We start from the raw sequence: 23,484 nt of genomic DNA, 5'->3' as shown, positions 1-23,484 counted from the left end.
ATTATAAACATTCAGTTGACTTCTACCTCCCTGTTTAGCCATGGTTCTGAATTTAACATGAATGCATTAGAAAAGGCTTTGTGTTATTTTTCTTGGCATACCTAAGTTGGTGTCCCTAAAGGGACAGCTTTATCCTCTCATGGGTGTCTTCTGTCAGTCCTCACCTGGTGAGAAGGATATTTAAATCTTTAGCTCTGCCCATGGCAATGCCATGCTACAGACAAACATAGAAGGATATTCTGACCTGGTTTTATCAACCTCGTTATTTATGTCTTGGCTCTTTTTTCCCATGGAGACAGAAATGCGAAACCAAGGCTTTGGTATGTTTTATCTGTTTCATTTGTAAATTACTCTTTTTTTCCACAAACGAATACATGTTCACTACAGATACATTTAAAAAACACAGATATGCAAAGGGAAGAAATTAAATCTACTGGCGATGCTTGACTCCTAGAAATAATTACTATTAACATTTAGAGTATATCCATGTATTCATCTTGTCTTATGCACTTTACAATGCTTAAATGGTGTTACACAGATTATTTTGTAACCCAATTTTTGCATTTGAAATATATCAAAAACAAAAATACTTTTAAATTCAGTAAACAGTTCTACAACATAGCTTTTGCATGGATGCATGCTATTTCATTATAAGGATACATTCCAATTCATTTAAACAAACAATTCATTTTTGAACATTTGGCTTCTGGTCTGGAACCGATATAAACAGTGTGGCCGGAAATATACTACTCGCTAAAATTTGTACTCATTTATACTTGCCTCCTTAGAATAAATCCACAAGTGGAATTTCTGGGTCAAAGGCTATGCACATGCACATGGCCACTGCTGTTGATAGGCTTTGAAAAACTGTCCTCAAGAAGGAAGGCTATTCTTGTTATGCTCCAAAAATGAATGCATGATAACATTTCTAACAAATATTACCAGTTCCAGTAAATACTGGTTCAGCCAGTTTAATATCACTTAAAATTCCTGGGGGTGATATCCTCCTCTGTACATTGGGTACAATAAAATGTACACTCAAGGGAAAGTGGTTAGGATTAAATGAGATAAGTGAGGCAGAGGAGCCTTCCACATGGTAGGGGCTCAGTAATGCATTTGGAATTGATTTAAGTTCATTTTGAGAATCCAACTCACAGATATAGCTCTTTGATGGATATTACATTTTAACTATTAAAGCTTTAGGATAAGGATTAAGTCACTTACGAGCCACCGTGATTCTATGCACCCTAAGGGAGGTTCCTCATCAGGTGGAGGGAAAGAGGTACCTCAGGATAGGCACTGGAGACTCAGAAGGTTGTAGGGGTGGAGGATGAGAAATCACTTAATGGGCACGATGCACATTATTTGGGTGATGGATACACAAAAAGCTCAGACTTTACTGCTATGCAATGCATCCATGTAACAAAATTGTACCTGTACCCCTTAAAGTTATACAAATTTAAAAATAAAAGACAAAACAAAATTAAAACTGCTCTTAAAATCAACTTGAAATCAAGTGAGCCAGGTGGGTCTTAGTGATGTGGGGATTCCAAAAGGGTGGATAATTTTAAAGAAAATATAATCATTGGTTAAAGCTTGGAAAATACTGACAAATATAGAGGGTAGAGTGATCCCCTATAGAGCCGTTGTCCCTTATCTGCACTCTGGCGTGGTGCCATTGGCTGATAGGGCAAATTGCTTTCTTTCTGGATTGAGAAGCACCAGAGCATGGTGATAAACCGTGCTGGGTATGTGGAGTCAGAATTCTGGGTCCACCATTTGCTTGCTCGTTGAATCTGAGCCATTCTCCACACCTGTATCGGGACTCTTGGGGATGATAATGATATATTGCAGGGTTGTGTGAGGATTAGATGAACGAACACGGGTAAGTCACTTAACATAGAGTCTGGGAATCGATAAGGATCCACACATGCGGCCGTTGCTACTTTATGTATTTTTTGGCACTCCACTGTTTGGTTACACAGAGGCCACCGGGAGCAACTCTAGGTGACTCTCTGGGTTATGGAGGGCAACAAATGTTACCCCCACCATTCATCATTGTCCACAGAGTCCTCTTGAGCAGAGAACCATGGGAGAAGTTTCCTTCCTGTTTTCTGAAATGGAATAATGTTGCTTATTGCTGTTGTTTTCCTGTTAATGCTTCATTTTGTCCACATGCAACACATAGTCTACTGTGTCTTCCTGTCTGTGTTGGTGGCTAGAAAGCTTAGGGGTGGATTTGTGTCCAATCTCTAGCTAATATGTAGGGCTTCTTGGGATACATTTCATACGCTAGTCACCCTACTGGCTATACCTTATCTTTCTTATGTTCGTTCCATATCTCTTTACATTTTCTCAAATTTAATTTTTTCTTGCATGTATTTTGTAAACAACTTCAAATTGATTTCAGAACAAGACAGATATAACTAAAGAAATAAAAATTAAGAAGAACATAAAACCCATCCCTGGTACACCCACTGCAGTAAATCTTGCTTATATAATTTCTTCTTTCCCTCTTCGCTCATTGTCTCTGTCTCTGTCCCTCAAATGTGTATCCATCCTTCCAGCTTACCTGCAGGCATGCAAGGTATGATTTTCATATAACTTTATGTCCTCAACATTTTCTTTGATTATAAAGTTCTTCATAAAATGGCTTTTAATGGCTGTCTAGCCTTCTATCATCTAGATAAGCTATAGTTTACTTAACTATTCTCCTGTGGTTAAAATTTAGGTTTTGTTTTTCTAAATTTTCCTTTGCTGTGTAACATTTATCTTTTTTTTAATAAAAGGCATTTTATAATGTGGCAGACTTTACAGAAGTGTGGGGATACATTAGGGGTTAACTTCACAGCAACACTAACAGTTATAATGCTTATCACTAACCTTGTGTATAAATTTATATAATGCTTTACCATTTTTAAACGAAATACTTTCATATATTATTGGCAATACTCCTCCTCCTATTAAAAATGAAATTAAATTTTCAACTGAGGTACTGGGTTCATCTCACTAGGGAGTGCCGGACAATCGGTGCTGGTCAGCTGCTGCAGCCCGACCAGCGACCAGCGAGAGCTGAAGCAGGGCAAGGCATCACCTCACCTGGGAAGCGCAAGGGGGAAGGGAATCCCTTTTCCTAGCCAGGGGAACTGAGACACACAACACCTGGAAAATCGGGTAACTCCCACCCCAATACTGCGCTTTAAGCAAACGGGCACACCAGGAGATTATATCCCACACCGGGCTGGGAGGGTCCCATGCCCACGGAGCCTCCCTCATTGCTAGCACAGCAGTCTGTGATCTAACTACAAGGCAGCAGCAAGGCTGGGGGAGGGGCGCCCGCCATTGCTGAGGCTTAAGTAGGTAAACAAAGCCACTGGGAAGCTCGAACTGGGGGAGCTCACAGCAGCTCAAGGAAACCTGCCTGTCTCTGTAGACTCCACCTCTGGGGACAGGGCACAGTAAACAACAACAAAAGCAGCAGAAACCTCTACAGACGCAAATGACTCTGTCTGACAGCTTTGAAGAGAGCAGTGGATCTCCCAACACGGAGGTTGAGATCTGAGAAGGGACAGACTGCCTGCTCAAGTGGGTCCCTGACCCCTGAGTAGCCTAACTGGGAGACATCCCCCACTAGGGGCAGTCTGACACCCCACACCGCACAGGGTGGAGTACACCCCTGAGAGGAAGCTTCCAAAGCAAGAATCAGACAGGTACACTCGCTGTTCAGCAATATTCTATCTTCTGCAGCCTCTGCTGCTGATACCCAGGCAAACAGGGTCTGGAGTGGACCTCAAGCAATCTCCAACAGACCTACAGCTGAGGGTCCTGACTGTTAGAAGGAAAACTATCAAACAGAAAGGACACCTACACCAAAACCCCATCAGTACGTCACCATCATCAAAGACCAGAGGCAGATAAAACCACAAAGATGGGGAAAAAGCAGGGCAGAAAAGCTGGAAATTCAAAAAATAAGAGCGCATCTCCCCTGGCAAAGGAGCGCAGCTCATTGCCAGCAACGGATGAAAGCTGGACGGAGAGTGACTTTGACGACATGAGAAAAGAAGGCTTCAGTCCATCAAACTTCTCAGAGCTAAAGGAGGAATTACATACCCAGTGCAAAGAAACTAAAAATCTTGAAAAAAAAGTGGAAGAATTGATAGCTAGAGTAATTAATGCAGAGAAGGTCATAAACGAAATGAAAGAGATGAAAACCATGACACGAGAAATACGTGACAAATGCACAAGCTTCAGTAACCGACTCGATCAACTGGAAGAAAGAATATCAGTGATTGAGGATCAAATGAATGAAATGAAGTGAGAAGAGAAACCAAAAGAAAAAAGAAGAAAAAGAAATGAACAAAGCCTGCAAGAAGTATGGGATTATGTAAAAAGACCAAATCTACGTCTGATTGGGGTGCCTGAAAGTGAGGGGGAAAATGGAACCAAGTTGGAAAACACTCTTCAGGATATCATCCAGGAGAACTTCCCCAACCTAGTAGGGCAGGCCAACATTCAAATCCAGGAAATACAGAGAACGCCACAAAGATACTCCTCGAGAAGAGCAACTCCAAGACACATAATTACCAGATTCACCAAAGTTGAAATGAAGGAAAAAATCTTAAGGGCAGCCAGAGAGAAAGGTCGGGTTACCCACAAAGGGAAGCCCATCAGACTAACAGCAGATCTCTCGGCAGAAACTCTACAAGCCAGAAGAGAGTGGGGGCCAATATTCAACATTCTTAAAGAAAAGAATTTTAAACCCAGAATTTCATATCCAGCCAAACTAAGTTTCATAAGTGAAGGAGAAATAAAATCCTTTACAGATAAGCAAATGCTTAGAGATTTTGTCACCACTAGGCCTGCCTTACAAGAGACCCTGAAGGAAGCACTAAACATGGAAAGGAACAACCGGTACCAGCCATTGCAAAAACATGCCAAAATGTAAAGACCATCGAGGCTAGGAAGAAACTGCATCAACTGATGAGCAAAATAAACAGTTAATATCATAATGGCAGGATCAAGTTCACACATAACAATATTAACCTTAAATGTAAATGGACTAAATGCTCCAATTAAAAGACACAGACTGGCAAACTGGATAAAGAGTCAAGACCCATCAGTCTGCTGTATTCAGGAGACCCATCTCACATGCAAAGACATACATAGGCTCAAAATAAAGGGATGGAGGAAGATTTACCAAGCAAATGGAGAACAAAAAAAAGCAGGGGTTGCAATACTAGTCTCTGATAAAACAGAATTTAAACCATCAAAGATCAAAAGAGACAAAGAAGGCCATTACATAATGGTAAAGGGATCAATTCAACAGGAAGAGCTAACTATCCTAAATATATATGCACCCAATACAGGAGCACCCAGATTCATAAAGCAAGTCCTTAGAGACTTACAAAGAGACTTAGACTCCCATACAATAATAATGGGAGACTTCAACACTCCACTGTCAACATTAGACAGATCAACGAGACAGAAAGTTAACAAGGATATCCACGAATTGAACTCATCTCTGCAGCAAGCAGACCTAATAGACATCTATAGAACTCTCCACCCCAAATCAGCAGAATATACATTCTTCTCAGCACCACATTGCACTTACTCCAAAATTGACCACATAATTGGAAGTAAATCACTCCTCAGCAAATGTACAAGAACAGAAATATAACAAACTGTCTCTCAGACCACAGTGCAATCAAATTAGAACTCAGGACTAAGAAACTCAATCAAAACCGCTCAACTACATGGAAACTGAACAACCTGCTCCTGAGTGACTACTGGGTACATAACGAAATGAAGGCAGAAATAAAGATGTTCTTTGAAACCAATGAGAACAAAGATACAACATACCAGAATCTCTGGGACACATTTAAAGCAGTGTGTAGAGGGAAATTTATAGCACTAAATGCCCACAAGAGAAAGCAGGAAAGATCTAAAATTGACACTCTAACATCACAATGAAAAGAACTAGAGAAGAAAGGGCAAACACATTCAAAAGCTAGCAGAAGGCAAGAAATAACTAAGATCAGAGCAGAACTGAAGGAGATAGAGACACAAAAAACCCTCCAAAAAATCAATGAATCCAGGAGTTGGTTTTTCGAAAAGATCAATAAAATTGACAGACCGCTAGCAAGACTAATAAAGAAGAAAAGAGAGAAGAATCAAATAGACGCAATAAAAAATAATAAAGGGGATATCACTACCGACCCCACAGAAATACAAACTACCATCAGAGAATACTATAAACACCTCTACGCAAATAAACTAGAAAATCTAGAAGAAATGGATAATTTCCTGGACACTTACACTCTTCCAAGACTAAACCAGGAAGAAGTTGTATCCCTGAATAGACCAATAGCAGGCTCTGAAATTGAGGCAATAATTAATAGCCTACCAACCAAAAAAAGTCCAGGACCAGATGGATTCACAGCTGAATTCTACCAGAGGTACAAGAAGGAGCTGGTACCATTCCTTCTGAAACTATTCCAATCAATAGAAAAAGAGGGAATCCTCCCTAACTCATTTTATGAGGCCAACATCATCCTGATACCAAAGCCTGGCAGAGACACAACAACAAAAGAGAATTTTAGACCAATATCCCTGATGAACATCGATGCAAAAATCCTCAATAAAATACTGGCAAACTGGATTCAGCAGCACATCAAAAAGCTTATCCACCATGATCAAGTGGGCTTCATCCCTGGGATGCAAGACTGGTTCAACATTCACAAATCAATAAACATAATCCAGCATATAAACAGAACCAAAGACAGGAACCACATGATTATCTCAATAGATGCAGAAAAGGCTTTTGACAAAATTCAACAGCCCTTCATGCTAAAAACGCTTAATAAATTTGGTATTGATGGAATGTACCTCAAAATAATAAGAGCTATTTATGACAGACCCACAGCCAATATCATACTGAATGGGCAAAAACTGGAAAAATTCCCTTTGAAAACTGGCACAAGACAGGGATGCCCTCTCTCATCACTCCTATTCAACATAGTGTTGGAGGTTCTGGCTAGGGCAATCAGGCAAGAGAAAGAAATCAAGGGGATTCAGTTAGGAAAAGAAGAAGTCAAATTGTCCCTGTTTGCAGATGACATGATTGTTTATTTAGAAAACCCCATTGTCTCAGCCCAAAATCTCCTTAAGCTGATAAGAAACTTCAGCAAAGTCTCAGGATACAAAATTAATGTGCAAAAATCACAAGCATTCTTATACACCAGTAACAGACAAACAGAGCCAAATCATGAATGAACTTCCATTCACAATTGCTTCAAAGAGAATAAAATACCTAGGAATCCAACTTACAAGGGATGTAAAGGACCTCTTCAAGGAGAACTACAAACCACTGCTCAGTGAAATAAAAGAGGACACAAACAAATGGAAGAACATACCATGCTCATGGATAGGAAGAATCAATATTGTGAAAATGGCCATACTGCCCAAGGTTATTTATAGATTCAATGCCATCCCCATCAAGCTACCAATGAGTTTCTTCACAGAATTGGAAAAAACTGATTTAAAGTTCATATGGAACCAAAAAAGAGCCTGCGTCTCCAAGACAATCCTAAGTCAAAAGAACACAGCTGGAGGCATCACGCTACCTGACTTCAAACTATACTACAAGGCTACAGTAACCAAAACAGCATGGTACTGGTACCAAAACAGAGATATAGACCAATGGAACGGAACAGAGTCCTCAGAAATAATACCACACATCTATAGCCATCTGATCTTTGACAAACCTGAGAGAAACAAGAAATGGGGAAAGGATTCCCTATTTAATAAATGGTGCTGGGAAAATTGGCTAGCCATAAGTAGAAAGCTGAAACTGGATCCTTTCCTTACTCCTTATATGAAAATTAATTCAAGATGGATTAGAGACTTAAATGTTAGACCTAATACTATAAAAACCCTAGAGGAAAACCTAGGTAGTACCATTCAGGACATAGGCATGGGCAAAGACTTCATGTCTAAAACACCAAAAGCAACGGCAGCAAAAGCCAAAATTGACAAATGGGATCTGATTAAACTAAAGAGCTTCTGCACAGTAAAAGAAACTACCATCAGAGTGAACAGGCAACCTACAGAATGGGAGAAAATTTTTGCAATCTACTCATCTGACAAAGGGCTAATATCCAGAACCTACAAAGAACTCAAACAAATTTACAAGAAAAAAACAAACAACCCCATCAAAAAGTGGGCAAAGGATATGAACAGACATTTCTCAAAAGAAGACATTCATACAGCCAACAGACACATGAAAAAATGCTCATCATCACTGGCCATCAGAGAAATGCAAATCAAAACCACAATGAGATACCATCTCACACCAGTTAGAAGGCGATCATTAAAAAGTCAGGAAACAACAGGTGCTGGAAAGGATGTGGAGAAATAGGAACACTTTTACACTGTTGGTGGGATTGTAAACTAGTTCAACCATTATGGAAAACAGTATGGCGATTCCTCAAGGATCTAGAACTAGATGTACCATATGACCCAGCCATCCCATTACTGGGTATATACCCAAAGGATTATAAATCATCCTGCTATAAAGGCACATGCACATGTATGTTTATTGCGGCACTATTCACAATAGCAAAGACTTGGAATCAACCCAAATGTCCATCAGTGACAGACTGGATTAAGAAAATGTGGCACATATACACCATGGAATACTATGCAGCCATAAAAAAGGATGAGTTTGTGTCCTTTGTAGGGACATGGATGCAGCTGGAAACCATCATTCTTAGCAAACTATCACAAGAACAGAAAACCAAACACCGCATGTTCTCATTCATAGGTGGGAACTGAACAATGAGATCACTTGGACTCGGGAAGGGGAACATCACACACTGGGGCCTATCATGGGGAGTGGGGAGGGGGGAGGGATAGCATTGGGAGTTATACCTGATGTAAATGACGAGTTGATGGGTGCTGACGAGTTGATGGGTACAGCACACCAACATGGCACAAGTATACATATGTAACAAACCTGCACATTATGCACATGTACCCTAGAACTTAAAGTATAATAATAATAATAATAAAATGAAATTAAAGCATATAATGATTTCTGTCTGCCCCAGCAGAGTCAGGAAGCAGGAGAGTGGTGTTCCCTGAGCCAGCCCTCTATGCATTAGGCAAGTGCATAAAACAAGGAATAAAAATATCTTCTTCTTTTGGCATACAGAGGGCTTCATTAGAGAAATCACTGAGGAATAGGAAGGCTTAACTAGTAATTCCTGCTGCACCTGGCTGCTTCTTTCTCAAACCCCCAGAGGCAGTCTCCCACCATCGAATCCATGGCCTGAGAAGCAGGAGGCGTCCTTGCTGGGGCCTCACTCCTGGTGGGTCTGGAGTTCACAGGCATCATCAAGTCTTCCTCAAAGACTGGACCCTTCATCACTTGGTTTTCAGCAAAATGCAAAAGTCTGACATCCCCGGATATGTTAAGGGTTTTGAGCTGGATGTTTTTCCAACTCAGTTAGCAAAGTCTGAAGGTTATGTTTAATAGAAGATGAGATGCTTGAGCTTTCAGCCTTTATCTTTAATTAAAGATTATAAGCAACATTTTAAATTCCTCTATCAAAGAACTCCCTGCCTACAGCTCCCATGCCTAGTGATCCAGGCTTGAGGCCTTTATCTTGCCTTTGTGGTTGTGGCACCATATTCTGTCTCAATCTACTGACTATTTTATTTCCAGAATGTTATTGGAGTCAGGCTCAGACCTCCTTCAGAAACAACTGTGTCGTCTGTATAGATCCTCCTGAGTTTTGGATATCTGTGTTAGCAAACATGTCTCTTGCTTATGTTGTTTTTCAAGAAAAAGGCCTGGGTTGACTCTAGAATCCAGCTTCTATCAGCTGAGCCACTGTGAACACCAATTAGAACTTTAGTTTTTAAACCCATATCCAGGAAAATAATTATTTCCTCACAGAGTCACTGTGGAGACTGAACTGTCTGAGGTTAGATAAGATATTGTTTGAGGACATGGCTGATACTTAACCAATGCCTGTTTCATTACAATGACCTGATTTTGATTCAAGAGTTTGACCTGGGCACAATTGGAAGGAGTCGTGAGAGCAAACAGTTACCAAGTTCTTAGAATATACCTGTTACCATCCTCAATGCCTTACCAACAATCCTACAAGGTAGGCACTGTTTTCACCCCCAGATCCACAGAGAAGTTAAGTGGCTTGTTGAGGTTTAGAGCTAGATGGAAACAAAGCCATGATTTGAACTCAAACAGTCTGGTTGTAGAGTCTGTTCTCTTGGCCACTCACTCATGCTGCCTAAAGCCTAACACATTGATTAAGAACGTGTTCTCTTTAAAGATTAACAAAAGCTCTGAATGTGGTTAGGCATTGGGAACCCTGGCCGGGCTTTGCATCTTATTGCCAATAAATACCCACCTTTGCCTCCCAGCCAGTCACAGTCCCCTCTTGAGTCTGGTTCCTGTGACTTCAGCTCTGTTTTTTCCTAAAACAGTGGAAACAGTTTATGACTTGCAAACCTGCTTTGCCACCAAGAGGTTTACATCTCAGTAGATCCTGGACCAGAGAGACCCAAGGAAAACAACCTCTCGTGTCCCAGTACCAAAGAAGAGGGGCTGTGACCCAGCACAGGAGTGGCATGAACTGAGTGTTGTTCTACACAGGAAAGTCCTGTGTGGCTCCTTCCAGGCGAGACTGTCCAATTTTTTACTCAACTTCAAATTATGCATTTTGGGGCTAAACTTTATCCCACAGAGCTCTTAAGCTTATACAGCCCTGTATAGTTGCCATAGCTAGTTCATGAGGGAAACCAGCCGTTTTTTCTTCCATCCCTGGCTCTCTAGTCCCTCCTCTTTGCTTTACTGAGTTCCTGTGGTGGGGTGTGTTTTGAGAACTAAAAAACAAAAGACAAGGCTCTTTCCTTACTTTCCCGTTGAGTCCTCATGGATTAATAAACGGGAATGTGCTTTAGAATCTGGGTTTCTTGATGGGAAATCTAGGGATTGCTCTTTCCTCAGCTTGCCTTTTCCAAATGGCCACCAAACTTGATTAAGCGCTGAGTGCTGACATATCAGTAACACAGGGCTCATAGCGAGCCTGTTACAGAAACTGTGGGCTCTAGGCCTGATCTTCTGCATCCTTAGGAAATGGCTCAGATCCAATCAGCTTGCATTTGATAAATCCTTTTTGAGGTTGTAGCCAAGGCCGACAGCAGCTAGTGATGCTAATGCTACATCTTGCAGAAACAAGAATGGTTAAAATCAAGAACTAACGTGCCCTAACAGCACCTTTAAAACAGGACAAAACAACATGAACATACTAATTTCTTAATCCATTAATTAATTAATTAATTAGTTCACTCTGAAATGGGGTGACCTCTGCATGGTAAAGGAACACACTTGTCATGTCCATTGTATCTGTAGAATACCAATGATCAGTCTCTCTGCATGCCCCCCTCTCATCAGGCCCCCAAAACTCTCCAATCAATAATGAGTAAAAGCTCTATACAGTTTCTTTCTCCTCTTTGTCTTGGGTCTTGAGGATGAAGGTGGCAGGAGAAGGGCATTCGTTTCTATTTCGCAAAGTGGTGGTTAAGAAGGAGGTCAACTTGGTGAGTTGCGTCCAGGCACGATAAATGTTTCAAGTCCTCTTCCCTTAGTAGCTGCAGAGTCAGGGCATCATCAATTTCTGCTGTAATGAGACTTCACCTTGGGGCTGCCCACTCCCTAGTACTTAGAAAGAGGTGACAATCAAACTGGCAAAGGCACTGTAAAGTTCACTCAGCAGAGATTTGGGTGAAGGAAGGTCAATGGTAATGCTGCCACTTATTGGGCATGGCGCATTAGGCATGTTGGATGGTGTGTAGGGAGGTGGAGGGCAAGTCCCTCTAGCAGAATACTGAAGCTATCAGGAGTCGTAGCACCCAGGTCAGAGTCTGGGTCTACTGCTGGTCCTATTATATTCCTGTCTCTCATGCCATCTGTCAGAAAACAAAGAGTTATAGCTGTACTGATTAACCATTTCAGCCTTCCCACATGGCTACCTCTTCAAATGGCTGAGCTAAGACTTGTTCAAGCACTTACTACATCAAGAACCCAGATTCTCCATCCTTTTCTCTTCCTGAAGATAATATTTCTTTTTGGAAACTAAAATGCAAAGGTTCCCATTAGCTATTTTTTTCTCAAGAAGGTGAACCTAATGACCACCCTCTGAGTAGGTCACCCTTAGGATTCCAAAGTGACTCTCATTCCTGCCAATATTGTGACATGACCTGTAATTACACTTTAAAAAAAAATATTCTGACAGATAATCTGCCTCCCTCCATAGATTCATTCATTCCTATGCCAACCTCAAGGGGCCAGGAATTTGTAAATAAGTCATAGATATTCTAGATATGTGTCTAGCAATAAACTTGATTTTTTCATATTTCTCTAATTCCCCAGGATCTGCCTGGCTTCTGACATGTTGGACTTTGTTTCCTGGTACTGGCTGGGGGACACCCTTCGAAGCTGATGGCTGAACTCAGTTTCTCCAGCTTGGTATTGGGTACCCCTAGGATATGGCTGTGCTCAATTCCTTGACCCTGGTACTCCTGGCCCCTCTGACTGGCTCCCTTTACATGTAGCCCCAGCCCCATCCTAGGGCTTACCCTCCCACCTGCCCCTCAACCCCTTAACACCCTGGAGGGAACATGCTTACTATACCTTGTCTGTTACAAATTGTTCAGAACTCAATAAACTCTAGACAACACTCTTTCTGACTTAATTTATTCTTATAATGTGTCTTTGTAAGTCATCTTCTCATGAATAACAGGGCTAAGAGTTTCGCTTGCCTTGTTGATATGTTGTTAAAAATAAATAAATTGTATTTGAGTAAATCTGAAAAAAAAAGAAGACTCTCCCTCCTTTCTCACCAGTCCTGCCCCACTGTTGCCCAATGTCAAAAAGGTACTTGATCTGAAATTGCTCAGTAAACCACGAACAATAAAACAGAAATAATTTCTCTCTACAAAAATGAGGATGAATTAGTTATCCTTTAAATAACAAACTTGAAAGAGTACTAATCTACCCTGAGAACTTCTTGAAGACCTGCCTTTGTCACCAACTCTCTGGGAGGCCTGCTGTAGTCATTAACCTCTGGGATCCTCTTGTTCTCTCTTTATAAACGGAAGGCACAACATGGATATTCTATGGTCCTAAGAGGATGGCACATCACTCACAATGTAATGTGAACAAATAATGAGACCTTTGGTTATACATAATTTTGTTTTTAACTATATGGATAAACCTTGATATTTAGAAACGAGCAGAATTATGTTATTCTCTGTATAGCCATTTGAAGTTAATTAGGCAGTGAATCTTAATTACCTATATTAGATGAACCTGGAGAACTAAAATGAAACAGTTTCTGCACAGTCTTCCAATCTGCCATTAATGGCATAAACAAGGAGCCAAATTCATACATTTGGTCAGCAACCACCGACTTCAGGGTTTTTTAATTCATGGTTACATTTTTATCCCAGGTTAACAGTTTCCAGATCCAAGATAAGCTTCAACATTCTCTCTTGAAATGAAGATGAGAGAAGCTTAAGAACTTACTCTGTTTGGGCTGCTATAACAAATACTGTAACTGGGGTGCCTTATAGGTAACAGATTTATTGCTCACCATTCTGGAGGCTGGGAATTTCAAGATCGAGGTGCCAGCAGATTTCATGTCTGGCAGGTGCCCATTTCCTGGTTCATAGATGGCGTTTTCTTACTATCTTCCCATGGCAGAAGGGGTAAGGAGCTCTCTGAAGCCTTTTTATTCTTTTTTCTTTCTTTCTTTCTTTTTTTTTTTTTTTTTTTTAAATAAGGGCACTGATCCCAGAAATTTTATCTCTTAATACTATCACATTAGGATTAGATTTCAACAGATAAATTTGGGAGAGGATAAAAAATATCTAGACACTAGCAAGGACTATGGCAATTCTTTACTCAGGCAATTAAGTTGTTCTGATTCTATTAAAATTTATTTTCTTCAACTCCTAACATCTTGTATGTGCAAGTGTCTCAGCCTGAAATTTTTGTCTAAGTAGTGAAGTATCTAGGAGTAAGATCATCCACATTAGAATAAGACCTGCTTCAGACAATCTGGATTTGAACATAGCAGTTCATGTCTCCTTTCTTCACTATGTAGAGCAAAAGGATTTTAGAAATCACCCAGTTCTCAGCCACATTTGGCCCATTTTGCTGATAGGAAAACTAAGTCTCAGAGGGGTCAAATGTTTTGCTCAAAGTCATGCAGCAGCTAGTAGCAAACCCAAAACTAGGATCCAGCCTTCTGACTTTTAATCCTTGATTAAAAAAAAGAAAAAGTGTATGTTTGGTTGATTTAAAATGCTGAATGTGGAAGGAAAACAATTTCAAAAGATTAACAACAATTACAATTTCTTTTTTCAAATGAATCCCAAGCTCTTTGATGCTAAAACATTGGGAAAAGATGAAGTTTCCTTTTACAGCTGTGCAGACTTAGACTTCTCCTTTGTACCTGGAAACATGATGCATTATTCATGCAAACAGAATGTATTTGTTCTGAGACTCTGCAGAGGAACAAAAAAAAAGTTAATGGCAAAATTAAGAGAAGGAGTGATCTCTGCTGTGCTTTGACAGAACAGCTATGAATAGCTATCTAAAGTTAGACATGGAAGCCCTCCTTGGGAAAGGAGCCCAAATAAAGACATTAATGAAAGCAGATTTATCGATGCGTCTGGAATTCTACTGACTTTGTTCCTTCAGGTACAATGGTGTGCCATCTCTGGAGTCCTTCCCTTTCAAATTTTAAGGCATTTAAGTACTAGACACCACAGTAAAAAGGGCTATGGATTCCATTTGTCCTCACTGTATGTTTTAGATGTGTAAAAAATATTATTTGCATGTTGTGAGATGTCAGAATAGTTTGAAGAGGGAGGTTACAGTGTTTTATAAAAAGGAAATATCCAAAAGTGGAAATGATTACTGTGGCATCACTCTGTTAATAGGCACTTGCTTAAAGTCTAGTGTATGGCAGACATCACAGTTATTAAATATGGAGAGCAAGATTTTTCAACAGGTAATCTACAGACACCTACAGCTGACTCACTTGAGGCCGTTGACAAGATGTAGATGCGTAGGCCAATTCCAGAGCTTCTGTAGCTGAATCTTTGGGGATGGACCTGAGCCTCTGCATTGCTAATCTGCTTCTGGGGGCTTCTGATACAAGAAACTGCTGTCGAGGGTGAAGATTCTTTCCTTCTTTTGCTTCTTTATTCAAAGTCGCTTATTTCATTTGAGGTATACAATGAAAGATGCGTTTAAATTAGGTCAAGATGTTTTGGGGCAAGCTTGTGACTGGTCTTTTTTCTTCCTGTAGATAGTTTAGACTTTACCCCATAGGAAATAGGGAGCTCACCACAATCTTTGAGTAAGATGGAATGCCTGATTTGATTTTTAGGAAAATAATCCTAGGAGCAATGGGGACACTGCACAATAGTGAAAAGATTGATTCAATCATTAAGGTTGTTTCTAAATGAGTTTCTCATACATTTATGTTGCTCCAAGATCATCTAATAGAAAGGAGAAGATCTGATATTCACAATGTAGCTAAGAGTATTTCTCTTTTTCTCTCCATGATAAGAACATTTTGGAGTGGGTTTATTTCTTCCCCTGCTCATTCCTCTTTACTTGTGCAGAAGTAACTAGCCTGATTAGTATAACTATGGCCAGTTGTTCTCCAATTTTGGTGTGCATAAGAATCACCTGGAGGGCGTGTTAAACTAAAGACTGCTGGGCCTCACCCCCAGAGGTTCTGATATGGTGGGCCTGGGTTGGGAGACTAATAAATTTGCATTTCTAACGAGTTGCCAGGAGATGCTGATGCTTAACAAGGGGCCACACCTGGAGAGCTATCTTTTTAGGCCAAAGCGTTCTTTCCCTGGAAGTCTCTTGAAATAGTAAGAAGGGCAGTGGGGGGTTCCTCTTTGCTTTATTTTTCAATGAATTAAGCTCATCTGAGCTGGTCCTATTCACACTGTGGAGAGACACCCTGTTCCAACTTTTCAGTCTAAGACCACGTGTGTATGTCAAGGTGAACCTGCTTGTGCGTCCAGCTGTATCACTTAGGTGAGGCGTAGATTAGGACGTTGTGTTTCAGCAATCTCAAATCCAAGTTCACCATCTCATCCTTCTATTTACTAGATTGTTAGACAGGAAGGGGGAATGTGATAGTATTTGAACATCAACCACTTTTGTCCTCTTTAGGAAGAAAGTTTCCTTACAGAAAGTCTGCATATTTGCTCAAATGAGCTGATATGCCAAACCTTGGCACCCCTTAGGCCGAGAAGTTTGCAGTAGATTGTGTGTGGATGCCATAGCATTGCAGTGACAGGCAGACATTTTATTACCGGGACTTTAAGTTACAAAAATGAAGCTGAATTGCACCTATAAAACATTACTGTGTGATGTTTTGGCCCGGAGATTGTTAATACTTGGGATTTGACAGAGTACTAGAGTAGCATTTTCAAATATTGTCTCTGTTTTGTTTTGAATTTCATCCTAGGAGAAGAGGAAACTTTTCCCAGGAGACTTGCATTCATTCAGCTTCCAGAGGTGGAGTCACTCCTGCCCACATGACTCCCAGGTATGTTCTAGATTGTTCCCTTCAGAAGCCCTGAACATGAGTATGGGTTTCAGAGATCCGTGCTGAGATCAATGACAGAGAAATGTTGCATTTTTAGTCAATGAGAAGATAAAAAGAAATAGGATTTCTTCCTAGATCAGTAATGTGTCATTTTGGTGGATTGAGACTGAAAGCCTATGAGATGGGAAAAAAAAATTAAAACAGCCCATGTGTGAAGCAGACTGTTTTCAGGAATGGGAGCAGAATTAGTTTTAAAAATGACAAGTTTTTGTTGTCAAGTCAGAGAGGAGCAGTGGAAATGTGGGGAAAGAAATGAAGGAATCTGTGTTGATTGAAATGGAGCAAGAGAGGCATTTTCTTAACCCAAAGACTGAGAACTTACAAAACGCACAGATACGAATGGGAAAGGATCTTGCTGTATCTAATTACTTTCAAAGGAATAACTAAAAATAAAGAGGATGATTTAGTCGTTACTAGAATGGAGCCTATATTTCTTCCCTAAATTTTGGCAACTATTAGGCAGTATCTTTTCAGAGAGGGAACTAGAATGTTTTCCCAGAGGAAGGCTGCCTTAAGCACCGTTGAGAGACCTTCTCTTAGTAGTAAGTGGGGAGCCAGTCATAAGAGCAAAGGAGATACCACCCTAAAACCCGAGACAGCTACATGAGATTACATGAGATGGTCAGATTGTTAAGGTGAATACCAGAAGAGCATACTTCAAGGTAGCACAGTGACTTGTGGGGAAACAGATAAGGCATGTGCTATGAGGGATATGGCTAGGAAATGTATGAAGTTGATGGATTCAGGGAAGATTGCATTCTCAGTTTCAGCAAGAAACATCAATAAGATTTAAACTGGGCCTAGATTTACTGTAGACTGCAGGAAGAGACCATCCATGTGGTGGGCTGCGTTTATTTTTGGCAGATCTGGAACAGACTGAATTTCTTTCTCTCATGCTGGGGACACCATGAGACAGAAGCTGGAGGCATGTGTGCCTGGCCCAAGAGCAAAGAGAAAGGAAGGAAAGCAGAGTGATCTAGCTAACAGGGTTAGCTCCACATGTGGTTAAGAAGAAAGAGAAGCAACTTGGAAAGTAGGTTAAACATTTTAAACTTCACTCAGTCTGCTGAGAAGGAAGAAAAGGAAAACAGGGGAACCAGAGCACTCAGACAAATCCTTCTGTGATTAAAAAAAAAAAAAAAAAAAAAAAAAAAGAGAAAAGAAAGACATTTTGCTGCCAGAAAAACAGAACGAGTTAGTCAAGGCCTGAAAAATTCAAACACTGAGAGATGAGAAGATTTTCAGGGAGAGTACATGGTCTGGGGCGTGTTGATTCTTGCTGGCCTCTGGAGGTACACATGCTTTTGGAAGTTCATGAATTTGCTAAAGGTGATTTTGAACAGAGAGATGTGGAACACGAGGATGACTACCTTTAAGAGATAAGCTTCGTGTGCCTAGGTAACTCAAGAGCAAGAGGTAAGATCAGTAGCCACTAGTACATGAAAATACAACAGGCTTTGGAATCTTGCTGGGGGTGAAGAATGGCATAGAGAAAGCAAGGCAGTTGGGAGAGCTGACTGTTTATAAAAGTTATACATGTGAGGAAACATCCTCGTGAGAGACTCACTAGACAGGGTCTGCCACTATTTGGTTTTGAGTTAAAGAACATACAGCTCAAAATGGGGTTGGAATTTCAGAGGGACAGACCCTAAGAGGGAATATCCACCTGCAACTGTCTAACTCTTATAAAAAGTCAGGATAATCCCAAATGCTACTCCTAGGGGGGCTGTATGATAGATGGATTTATTTTTTCCTTCAAGAAATCAGGAGGTCACAGTTAACCTCTCAATAGAAGATTTCTCCTTACTGGTTTTAGATAATGACCCCAGGACAGACACAATACCCTCCTGGCAGAACTAAAGCCAAAAATGTTTCCTCCTTTTTCTCAGTCAGTATTAAGCATTTGTGGCTGGAGATAGTATCGTGAGCCTGGGTCACTCTTCGAATTAGGCGCTAGGATCTGAAAACCTGACTCTGCATGCAGTAGGTGATTCAGAAGCTGGGGATTTATTTGTGACATCTAAACAATGCTGGTATGAGTTTGGCTCCGTGATACTCTTATGTGTACTTCCCACTGATGCTATGGAAAATGAAATCATGAGAAACTTGGAGTTCCACTAACTCAATTTTGCAGGTGCTAAAAGCTGTAACCACTTGGCAGAAGTGGACCAAGATGCTACTTTTGCTGAAGACAGCCTCCATCAGAGTGACACTCATCTGGCTGAGGAAGAGCAGAATAAGGAAGTAGGGAGTATATTATTTTCTAGGCTGCTGTAAGAAAGGTTGATCATCCCTAATTGAAACATCCAAAATCCAAAATGCTCCACAATCTGAGACTTTTTGAGTGCTGACATGAGGCCACAAGTGGAAACATCCACACCTGAATTTCGTTCATGAAACATATTTGTGTTTTATGCACAAAATTAGTAAGAATATTGTATAAAACTACATTCAGGTTGTGTGGATAATGTGTACATGAAACATAAATGAATTTCTTGTTTAGACTGAGGTCCAATCCCCAACATATTTCATTATGTATATGCAAATACTTCAAAATAAAAAAAAGAAAAAAAGAAATCCGAAACACTTCTGGTTTCAAGCATAGTAAGTAAGAGGTACTCAAACTGTACCACAGATTTGGTGGCTTAAACCAACATAAATGTGTGGTCTTATTGTTCTGTGAGTCTGAAATGAGTCTCATTGGGTTAACATTAAGTTTGGCAGGTTTGCTCTTGCCTTCTAGAGGCTTTAGGGGAGAATCCATTCTCTTGCCTTTTGCAGCTTCTAAAGGTGGCCTACCTTCCTTGGCTCATGGCCCCTTCAGATACCTTCAGAACCAGCAACACTAGGCTGATTCTTCTCACACTGCTGTCTCTGTGGGTCCGAGTTCCTCTTGCCCTTTTAAGGACCCTTATTGTTACATTGGGCCCATACAGAGAATCTAGGATAATCTCCCTATTTTAAGGTGGCTAATTAGCAACCTTAATTCTATCTGCAACTTTAGTTCTCCTTTGCCATATAAGGTGACATATTCACAGATTCGAGATTAGGACATGGACACAGGACAATTATTCTGCCTAATACAGGGAGCAAGAAATTTTGGGCTGGGCGCGGTGGCTCAAGCCTGTAATCCCAGCACTTTGGGAGGCCGGGATGGGCGGATCACGAAGTCAGGAGATCGAGACCATCCTGGCTAACACGGTGAAACCCCGTCTCTACTAAAAAGTACAAAAAACTAGCCGGGCGAGGTGGCGGGCGCCTGTGGTCCCAGCTACTCGGGAGGCTGAGGCAGGAGAATGTCATAAACCCGGGAGGCGGAGCTTGCAGTGAGCTGAGATTTGGCCTCTGCATTCCAGCCCGGGCAACAGAGCAAGACTCCGTCTCAAACAAAAAAAAACAAAAAAAAAAAAAAAGAAAGAAATTTTGACTTCAGTTCTTTAATCTTGAATGTATGAGGCATAGACGATTTTTAAAAATTTTACTTCCTTTCTTAGAATGTAAAAATGGGGAGATCCACATACAAATTCAGGGCATTTTTATGTTACTCTTCATTGTATATCTTATAAGCAATATTTTAATGATGTGCCAGGGCATAATTTGAAATAAAATAGGTGATGAATTTTTGGTATAGGATAGAGCATTTAATGCTAATTTCATTAATGTCCTCTTCTGGCTCTTCAGCTGAACTGCCCGTATCATAGAAGGGCAGTTGTTCATCTGTCTCATAGGCAGAAGCAGGAACCTTTTTTATACGGATGATCTTTTTCCCCATAAAGAAAATGAGTAAAGCAATACTCCTGGCTGACCCAAGTCTTGGCCTTTGAACCAAATGTTAAGAAAGAAGAAAAGTGAGGGAGAGGAAGGAGAAACATGTAACCTTTTCTTTCTATGCCGAAGAAGACTCTGCCCTCCTCTCTGTGAGTAGGGAATATTGTGGTGAGCAGTTTCAGATTTTCTCTCCAGTAGTTTTCTTGGGCCCATACTGTTACGGTTACTGAGGGTCATGGTTCTCTCTCTCTGCTTGTCTCATGGTTCAGTAAAAGGGAAGTGAATTTTTTTTCTGCTTTCTGTCCAATGTGATAAAACTATACATACCCACTGTACAAATGCAAATTTTTAGCTTGTGACTGGTGAGAAATTCTGAAAACTTTGCTCAGGTCCCATTACCATAAGAGGGTAGGGCAGTGTCCATTTATTCTCAGGCGCAGGTAGTACTTTCCAAACCAATTTTATCGAGAAACCCTATGTCAAGGGCTTGTATGCAATTTCAAAGATTAACAATGCTGTTATATTGATCACCATTAACCATCAGTTCTTTGAAATTGGGATGGAGGGGTGATTTCTTGACACCCCCAAACTTACATGTCTAGAAGATAAACAGAAATTCTTACAAGCAGAAATTTAAAGATGATATTACAACACCTCTCAGCCTACCGAAGCTGTGACCTAAATTATTATCCACCGTTTTATAAACACATACACTTTTATGAAGTCTTAACCCACAATGCTGTGATCGTCATCATCGTCTTCATTAGAAGCAGATGACAGCAAAGTGTTGCCTACACATTTAGAATAATGTTTAAATAATTCCTGGGTGGGGGGTGAACCTGGTAACCTAATCAATTTTTGAGGGGCTATAGTAGGAGCTGGGGATGGGGGATTATTTAACAAATAATGTCTTCAAGAAACTAATTTATCATCTAAGATGATGATGAGAGTATATTAAATTGAAAAACAGATCACTCTATAAAAAAGCAATCAATATAAAAATCTCATCAATATCATTGGGATAAATTTTTGAAATATAACATTGTTACTTGCTTTTTCTCTTCTATAAACACTTAAGATTTAGTATAGGATATTTGGAAAATATAGTGCAATGCATGCACACACACATCTCAATTTTCACTTCTGAGGATACATCACTGTTGAGAATTGTAGTTGAACATATTTTTGTTGTTGTTGTTGTTGTTGTTTTGTTTTTGTTTTTGTTTTTTGAGATGGAGTCTAGCTCTATCGCCAGGCTGAAGTGCAGTAGCACCATCTTGGCTCACTGCAACCTCCGACTCCCTGATTCAAGTGATTCTCTTGCCTCAGCCTCTCAAGTAGCTGGAATTACAGGCATGCACCACCATGCCCAGCTAATTTTTGTATTTCTAGTAGAGATGGGGTTTTACCACATTGGCCAGAATGGTCTTGATCTCCTGACTGACGCCCGCCTTGGCATCCCAAAGTGCTGGGATTACAGGTATGAGCCACCGTGCCTGGCTTGAACATGTTTTTATTGTGTCAGACAAGCCTTATCCCTTCTATTCAAATGGCTATCCCCAAATCTCTCCTATGTAGACATTCCAGAACTTCCCGGAACAGTTCCCAGTACTTGGTTGTGCTGATGTCTTCCAATGTCAGTCTTGATGCTTTGTTTTCAACTTCCTTTCTTTTGAAAAAGCAAATCTCAGAATTCTGGAACATTTGTTACACTCTTGTTGCCTCCCTTAGGCCAGGCAACCTTGAAGGCAAGAGCCGTTCGTTCCAGTATCAGAAGGGAGATACTAACGAGGAGGGTGCAATGCTGCAGATGTGCTGAGTATGTATCTTATTCTCTGAAATCAGTATATTTTTCAACTAGTTCTTCCTCCTGATAAAGGAAGATGAACTCTCTCTGTGAATCCTTTATTTTTGTTTCTAGAGACAGAAAGATTAACAGAAAGACAGAAAGATTATAAACACAGGTATCACCTATGTTTATAATCCTTTTTTTATGGACAAAACTCAGAATCAAAATAAACTGACCTTCTACTTCCCTCCCCAATCACCATTTTATTTTTCCTCACAGTAGTTTAAAATGTGATCAGAAAGATTTTGTTATATACTATTTTCAGGGCCCAAATACAAGAAAAAGTAGCTGCTGTAACAATTCAATTTTAGAATAATATTTCTAAGAAATGCTCTGAAATGAAATGCATTTTAAACCATTGTGTCATTGAATGTCACCAATTTTTTTTTTTCAGTTTGCTCCTTTACTAGTTGTCCAGGTATTTCAATCCTTTCCTTTTGAATGGCTTTAAAAATTATTTATAATAAACTGTAGCTATTATTGCAAATAAGTGATATTATCCCGGATAGGTGAATATATGTTATTTTTGTAGAGCAATCGTTTAGGAATCATAGTGTAGACAATTCAGAGGTTATTTCTCTTTACTGGAGAGGAAATCAACTCACAGGATGCTTCCTAACTTTATTTCCCTCTCTTGTTGAATACGTCTCTGGTTTCTTATACATAAACCCTTGAGTTACATCCGTTGTTGGTTATTGCAGTGACCTTAAGGCCGCACAGCTAGTGAATGGCAGGCTTGAGGCCAGAGCCAAATATTTAGTACCCAAGTCCTTTGCCCTTGGCACTGATTTTGCTTCCTGTCCAAAAGGATTAAAATAGTTTCCATTTAGGTGACTAAAAATAAATAAGAGATCTTTGACTGGAAGGCTTTTACTGTACAGAAAATTTCTTTTCATGTTTGAAAAGCTTTAAGCCTCAATTTCATTCTTCTGTATGTGGGTATCTAGTTTTCTCAACACTATTTATTAAAGAGACTATTATTTTTCATTGCAAATTCTTGGCTCCTTTGTCAAAAATCAGATGGCCATATACATATGGGTTTATGTCTGAGCTCTCTATATTATTCCCTTGGTCAGGTTATCTATTATTATTATTAATATTTTTGGCCAGTACCATGCTATTTTAATTACTATTGCT

The 23,484-nt window shown here is 40.1% G+C and overlaps 1 long non-coding RNA gene across 2 annotated transcripts in view; it reads left to right on the top strand.

Annotated features, from left to right (window-relative positions):
- LOC119627072 (uncharacterized) overlaps positions 1-17,718 on the top strand; it is a 316,279-nt gene extending 298,561 nt beyond the window's left edge. For both annotated transcript variants that reach the window (XR_012095487.1, XR_005243110.2), the window contains exon 3: positions 16,590-17,718. This is a non-coding gene — a long non-coding RNA (uncharacterized lncRNA). The remainder of the gene's footprint in view (positions 1-16,589) is intronic.
- The last annotated feature ends 5,766 nt before the right edge of the window (positions 17,719-23,484 follow it).

The sequence above is a fragment of the Chlorocebus sabaeus genome, chromosome 14 (genome assembly GCF_047675955.1).
Source record: "Chlorocebus sabaeus isolate Y175 chromosome 14, mChlSab1.0.hap1, whole genome shotgun sequence".
Lineage (NCBI taxonomy): Eukaryota > Metazoa > Chordata > Mammalia > Primates > Cercopithecidae > Chlorocebus > Chlorocebus sabaeus.
The sequence above is the reverse complement of the archived record's forward strand: the minus strand, read 5'-3'. Positions and strand labels throughout refer to the sequence as shown.